The sequence below is a fragment of the Camellia sinensis genome, chromosome 14, assembly GCF_055761805.1.
Source record: "Camellia sinensis isolate YWXY chromosome 14, ASM5576180v1, whole genome shotgun sequence".
NCBI classification, from domain to species: Eukaryota; Viridiplantae; Streptophyta; class Magnoliopsida; order Ericales; family Theaceae; genus Camellia; species Camellia sinensis.
This window is the reverse complement of record NC_138974.1, coordinates 108,426,297-108,433,125: the sequence shown is the minus strand read 5'-3', so window position 1 is coordinate 108,433,125 and position 6,829 is coordinate 108,426,297. Positions and strand designations below refer to the sequence as shown.

The 6,829-nt window shown below is 33.7% G+C and overlaps 1 long non-coding RNA gene across 1 annotated transcript; it reads left to right on the top strand.

Moving 5' to 3' along the window:
- Positions 1 to 667: 667 nt before the first annotated feature.
- Positions 668 to 5,385, top strand: LOC114288647 (uncharacterized). Its single transcript, XR_014350808.1, has 5 exons — positions 668 to 984; positions 2,581 to 2,665; positions 2,758 to 2,805; positions 3,399 to 3,510; positions 5,122 to 5,385. It is a non-coding gene; the product is annotated as an uncharacterized LOC114288647 (long non-coding RNA).
- Positions 5,386 to 6,829: the final 1,444 nt, after the last annotated feature.

The window sequence follows — 6,829 nt, the reverse complement described above, 5'->3', positions numbered from 1 at the left end:
AATATCAGCAAAAATTTAGAAAAGTCGTCATCTCTATCTGTCTATCTCTCTTTTTTTCTCTATGTCTGTCTATCTCTCTCTTTTTCTCTATGTCTTTCGTCCATCTCTCTTCTCTCTATCTCTTTCATATATCTTCTCTCTCTGTCTCTCTCTCTTATTTTTTTCTCGCTCGCTCACTTGCTCATCTCTTTCTGTCTCTCTCTCTCTCTCTCTCTCTCTCTCTCTTATTTATCTATTTTCGCTCTTTTTTTTTCTCTATCTGTCTCTCTCTTTGTCTATATCTTTTCACCCATTTTTTCATCTTCTTCTCTCTCTTTTCTTTCTCTCTTATTCATCACTCTTCTCTCTCTCTCTGTCTATTTGACTCTCTCTCTCTCTCTGTGTGTCTCTCATTCATTTATCTCTTCTCTCATCTATCTTCTCTCTTTTTCATTGACCACAAAAAATTAACTTTATTTTAATGGAAAATATTATTCCTACTTTTACCAAATAAAAAAAAATAATAATTTTTTATTCATTAAAATAAATATAAAACAAATAAATTTTTAACTTTACCAAATGAAAAAAAAGAATTCATCAACTATAAAAATTATTTTAATAATTTTTATTTTGATAAAAAATTCATTAACGATAACATATTTGTGGGTGTGCGTAGGGTTTTGTTTGATAACACACACAACACAAACACATCAAGCCGTCTCCTCTCCTCTCCTCCTGCTCGCTCTCTGTCTCTCTCTCCAACTAGGGTTTCGCCTTCCTCTCTCTCTCTTTCACACAACGACGGCGCCGATCATCCGTCACCGCCGATCCTCCCTCACTCCCGATCCTCCCTCACCGTCGCTCGTACCTCACTGTCGATCCTCCTCCCTTACCGCCGCTGCTGCCTCCCTCTCTCTCTCTCTCACAAACGACGTTGACGGTTGCTCGCCCCTCACCGCCACTCCTCCCTCACCGGCGATCTTCCCTCACCGCCGATTTCAAAGGGTATCTCTCTCTCTCTCTCTCTCTCTGTGTCGGGATTTTGGATATAGGGGGTTTTCATACACACACACACACATATATATATATATATATATACATCTGTGAGTGTATATAGGGGGGTTTTTGATCTGTTACATATATATATATATATATGATCTGTTTTTTTTTCTTCATCTGTTTTTCCCATACAGATCTGCCTTGGGCTGGTTTATGATATGCATGACTAACAAAAAATTCAAGACTCTGTCAATTGATTTTTCATACTTCCCATATCACTACACTGCCACCTATACGAATTCACCTCCCAATACTGCTAATTAAAATCTTGCTGATCACACCAAACTAGCTCAAGTAATGGGCTGGTTTATTACTGAAGCCAGAGCATGCTGATGCTAATGAATCAAATAACAAAATTGAATTTGTGACCTATCTACTGTCTAGCTCTCAACTGATGCATAGCCATTATGTTCTTTTTGTGTGTATAGTTTTTCAAGGTACCAAACTAGTTAGCAACATGATAGATCAACATGCTCTTGTTATGTATTAAAACAAGCTACTGATTATAATGCTCTGTCACGGATCTCTTGCGATGAATCTAAATAATAAAGTCATTTTAGAATATGTGATTGTTTTTAAAAGAATGTAGTATTTTGATGTCATTTTTTACTAGAGTTTTTTACTCAAGCCGTTGGATACAGCAATGTTACGTACCTATCAAATTTGCCTAGAAAAATACCCAGAATTTACAATCTGAAAACAAGATTCATTTGTTTCTGCCCCCACAACAACTTCAAATCTATACTGTACATGTCAAATTTGAGGCAATTTTTGGAGTAGATAGCATTTTTGGCGTTAGATTATACATGCTAATCTTGTAGTATTCTTCTGTTCGATGCCCAAGCATTGGGTTGCAGATTTTCTTTATCATGGCACTCTATAGCTTGTCTTATACAAACTCACTCCATTTTCTGTTAGTCATGCATATCATACTTTCACAGATCAAAGCAATTGAAGTTTCAGTTGATATACACTCAATTTACTTTTGCACAAAATGTTTCTCATTTACCTTCTTCTGAATGCAATTGACCAGTATGATACTACACAAGCAGATAGGAAGTAGAACAGTCAAGCTTGGGCTTACTAACCTTCAATAATTGTGTCTCTACTATAATTTGGCACTTCATGATGTTGTTGTTCCTCAACAGATTCTATATGCTGCAAGAACACCATTATAATTGTCATTAGTTGTAGGTTAATAACTTGATATGCCAGTTCTCAGATCTGTGCTACAATTTACAACTTTCGATGAAGAGATATTCAATTTCCCATTGGAAAGACATGAAGACAAATGTTTCCCTTGATTTTTATGACATATATCTGAATGAGTGGATGTTTGAAGGGATGGCCTTAAATCTTACTCCCAAGATTTTGTTTGTTGCTTAAAATTAACTTACACCAATATTTGTGCAATTTTTTTTATGTTAATACCTGGACTTTTTTCGCATATATTTATTTAATCTAGATGACAAGGCTAAAAATGGGGTTCATATATTTGTTTATACCTTTGCTCATTCTTTTTATTGATGACGTTGAGTCTAGGTTCACTACGACGATCAAGAACCTAACGACACGTGTTTTGTTCTTAGAGTCACAGGGTGTGGCTGGGAGTATGAGCTTGAGAGAGGTGCAATACTTACAAATTAACGAATTTTACGTTTTATCAATTTGTATATATACATATGGAAATTATTAACACATTATACTAACATATTGTAGGTGTCCGATGCATCTAATGGGCAACAAGTTTCAAAAGAAAATGAATAGGTATGTTGTAGATCGAGATGGCATCTCCTTTTGAGCATCATTTGAAATAGAATTATTGGATCTGCATCTTCTTGTATTTTTCTGCACTTAGCTGCCAGAACTTATATGTCGAAGCTTCCTAGGGATAGAATTATATGATCCACCAATCTTCTTATAAAGAGAGTGGTCTGATGTTGTATTTTTGCTGCCCTAAGCTGCCAGAACTTCTATGTTGAAGCTTTCTAGGAATAAGGTAGCCATATTATTCAATCTGTTTATCATTTCATTTAATAAATGACTTATATCTTAATTTTTTCATTTAATAAATAATAATAATTTTTTAATTAGTGTTAATGTTAATGTAAACTATGAAACTGTAAATGGAACTTGTACATTAACTAAAATGGTTTTTAGATTTAAAAGCTCCCACAAAGAGATAAGTTGTGATTAGTTGTGACTGAAAAATGGTGTGTTATAGGTTACAGCCACCTGAACAGATGCAGCTTATTTAAAATAAAATAAAAATTCAAATTTATTTTCTAAGCATCTTGCTTGCTCTTCTGACTTAATGCCTTCTATGATACACTTGTGATAATTTGTTTTGGGGGGTGTAGGAAGGCAATCAATCCTGAACACCACAAAATGGATTGAGCAGGTTCGCACTGAACGGGGCAGTGACGTTATAATTGTCATTGTTGGGAACAAAACTGACCTTGTTGATAAGAGGTAATGATTAAGAGTCTTTGTTTTAGTTTATCTTGAACGTAGTTGATTATCCCCTTTCCTAATGCATTCTCTTATATCAAAATTTTGTTTCGATATGCTGTTTAAGTTCGCTTGGAAACTGAAATGTTTCAGAAATGTTTTAACACAAGGAAAAAATAAAAAAGGGAATATATGGAATTATTTGGAAATAGAAACTAAAGCCAATATAAATGTTCATATGAGCCCAATAATTAAATAATTAAACATATTTAAGGTCTATAGATCCTGGGAAATGGAAATATTTCAACCATTTTGATGGTAACGTAACAAAATTTTGTTCCTTGAGCTCAATGGATACTTTAGTCATATCTTGATTTTGGAAGCTGTCATGTTTGACAATGAGGGTTTAGGTCTTCAAAACACAACATTTTGTAAATCCATGGATCTTTGGATTCACAACTTTGGATTCACAACTATCTTTTTAGTTAAATATTAACTGTAAGATAGGAAAATAACACATGGAACAAAGTGTAAAGGAAAAGGTGTAAGCTCAGTCATTTGTGGATGAAATGTAGTCTTGGGTATGTTCATGGTGATTTGTGAAAATTCAACCATAGAAGAGCTAAATGTCCTCCTTTTTGATAAAATAAATAAATAAATAAAAGCTAAATGTTCTTTGTTTTCTTTTAGAAAAAGATGGAAGTCATTTCAAAATGTATGATAAGCATGCTTATGACATAATTTAGTTTGGTGGTAGAAGAGCAGTACGATAAAAGATAGAAAAAATTGACAGAAAAAACTGACGAGTGGAGTATACAGTGTCATGGCTAAAACCTTTGTTTTGGAAGTCTGGTAGGTAAAAAGATGTCAAACCAAATGCAAATGGAAAGGGTACTAATCACATAATTCTGTAGATTTGTAGGATCTTCTACTACATTAGCTTCTTTCTATCTTAGCAGGAAAATTTTGGAATTAGTATAAGTTCATTTCTGTGTTTTTGTTACTTCAGTTAGTGCCTCTACATATTTAGCATCTCCAATGATGAGTTTTCCTGAATAGCTTCAATTTTATCTCTGAGATTAAGGAATGCCAAAAGACTATTATAATTTTGCACCTGCATTTTGAGTATTTTGCCTTTGTTCTCATAATATTAACATTCTCACTCTATTGAATATTGCTGCATGTGTGGCCAATACATTATTATGCCTCATATCCAGTGTTGAGTAAAAGGAATGTGAACTTCTGGATTTTGTACCAAAAATATGGTTGCTTTAATTGAGCTGAAGCAAAATCCATGTTTTTAAAGAAGGAAAGGACTGTTTGGGTCCTTTGGGATGCTGTGAACAGTGCCTTCAGAACAGTGTACCTTAAGATCAGGTTTGGTTGAGAAACTAAATAAGAGGAAGACTAGGGATTTAGTGCTCACTTTAGAGATTATATGAGCTGAATGATTAGCTGAATAGTTTCACAGATCAAAGAATAGAAACAACAATTATTTTAAATGTAATAATTTGTTTTTAACATTCGTTTATTTCTTTAAAAAATGTGATTTGTTCTTTATTATTTAGACATTTAACCAGGTCTGACATTGTTATTTCCTCATTATTATGTTTGTTTTTTTTGTTCATTTAGGCTTTTGGAGGTGATGATTCAGATGTTGGATCCCCCAGGATTAATCTCACAGCAAAATCAAAATCAAATCCTCTTATAGATTCTCAGTCACTTGGAGAGTCTGACATTCAATTAAATATGTTTCTTTTAGATTTTATTTTATTATTTTATTTTTTTTAGGATTTGGGTGAATTTTATAATTTAAATATGTTTTTATGAACATGTACAATTTAATTGTTCTTTGTAAAATATTGAATTTGATGGTTTGATTAATTTTTATTTTTATTTTCTATTATGATGTTTTTGTGAATGGAATGTAAATAATTAGCTCTTAGAGAGAGACGGCCCCACCGTCGGAAAAAATAGAAAATTTTAATATTTTTATTAATTTTGTTACAGGGTTTACTTTTTGCGACGATATTATATGTCGCAAAAAATAGAAATTTATTATTTTTTAATATTTTTTGCGACGGCATTACACTGTCGCAAAAAATAGAAAATTTTATTTTTTTTTATACTTTTTGCGACGGCACCACCTGTCGCAAAAAATAGTGTTTTTTTAAAAAAAAGACTATTGGCGACGGTGTTTTTTGCCGTCTCAAATAACGTTTTTAGCGACGGTAAAATAGGACCGTCGCAAAAAAGTCAAGAAATTTCAAACGTTATTAGCGACTGTACGGTACCGTCGCAAAAAGGTAAAAATGCCGTCGCAAAACATTAGCGACGGCACTTACCGTCGCAAAAACTCTTTTGCAACCCCTGCAGTTGCGACCCCCTCTTGCCGTCGCAAAAAGTTATTTTGCCGTCGCAAAAAGTATTAGCGACGGCAGAAGGAGTATTAGCGACGGTATTTTACCGTCGCAAAAAGTCATTTTTTTTGTAGTGTACTCTCTCTAAATTAATAACATAGATTTGGGTACTAACCTACCCTTATTCACAAAGAAATGATGTAGGTTCCCATCTAGTTCTTAGGCTTTTTGCTTTGATTCATTTGATTTGTTGAATTATTGTAAAATATCTATTGTATACGGCTATGATATACTATTATTAAAGGTTGAGGCCCATCTACCTCTTTCGTAAGTGTTTTTTGTGAGAGGGAGAGGTAGAAGGAATGTGGCGCCCCAAATTTCAGGGACATCAAGGTAATATAATACAACAATACACCAGGGCTTAACTAGCAGATACACAACATTATACAAATAATTAAGCACAAAATATAAGTAATTAAACTAAAAGAAAAAATTTAATAATAGCTACAAAAAAATTCTACAAATAATTAAATACAGATCAGTTTCTTGATACAAAAAGATTATCCAAAATACAAGAAATATAAAGTCTAATCTCTATGGCATCATGGTTCCTCAAAACTTTTAGGGATTCTGTTCTCGATGTAATACTCACCTTCACCTGGCATAAAATGCCATAAGCTTGGAATGCCTAGTAAACACAAAGAACAGCACAATTATAACATACAGTGAAACCAATAATTAAGCAGAGCTTATAATTAAATTTCGGTTCTCAAGAATAACAGTCAATTAAGTTAGTTCTAGGAAACTCCTCGTGGAATGTCATTCGTACCCAACCATTAACACTGGCCACAACCAATTCTGACTCCCTATTGGTTAATACAATACCAACGCGCCGCTTACCGCATAACCACCAGGGCATCGCTTACCAGACAATTACCAATGATGCCCACGCACCTAGGTTACATACCCTAGTGGTGACA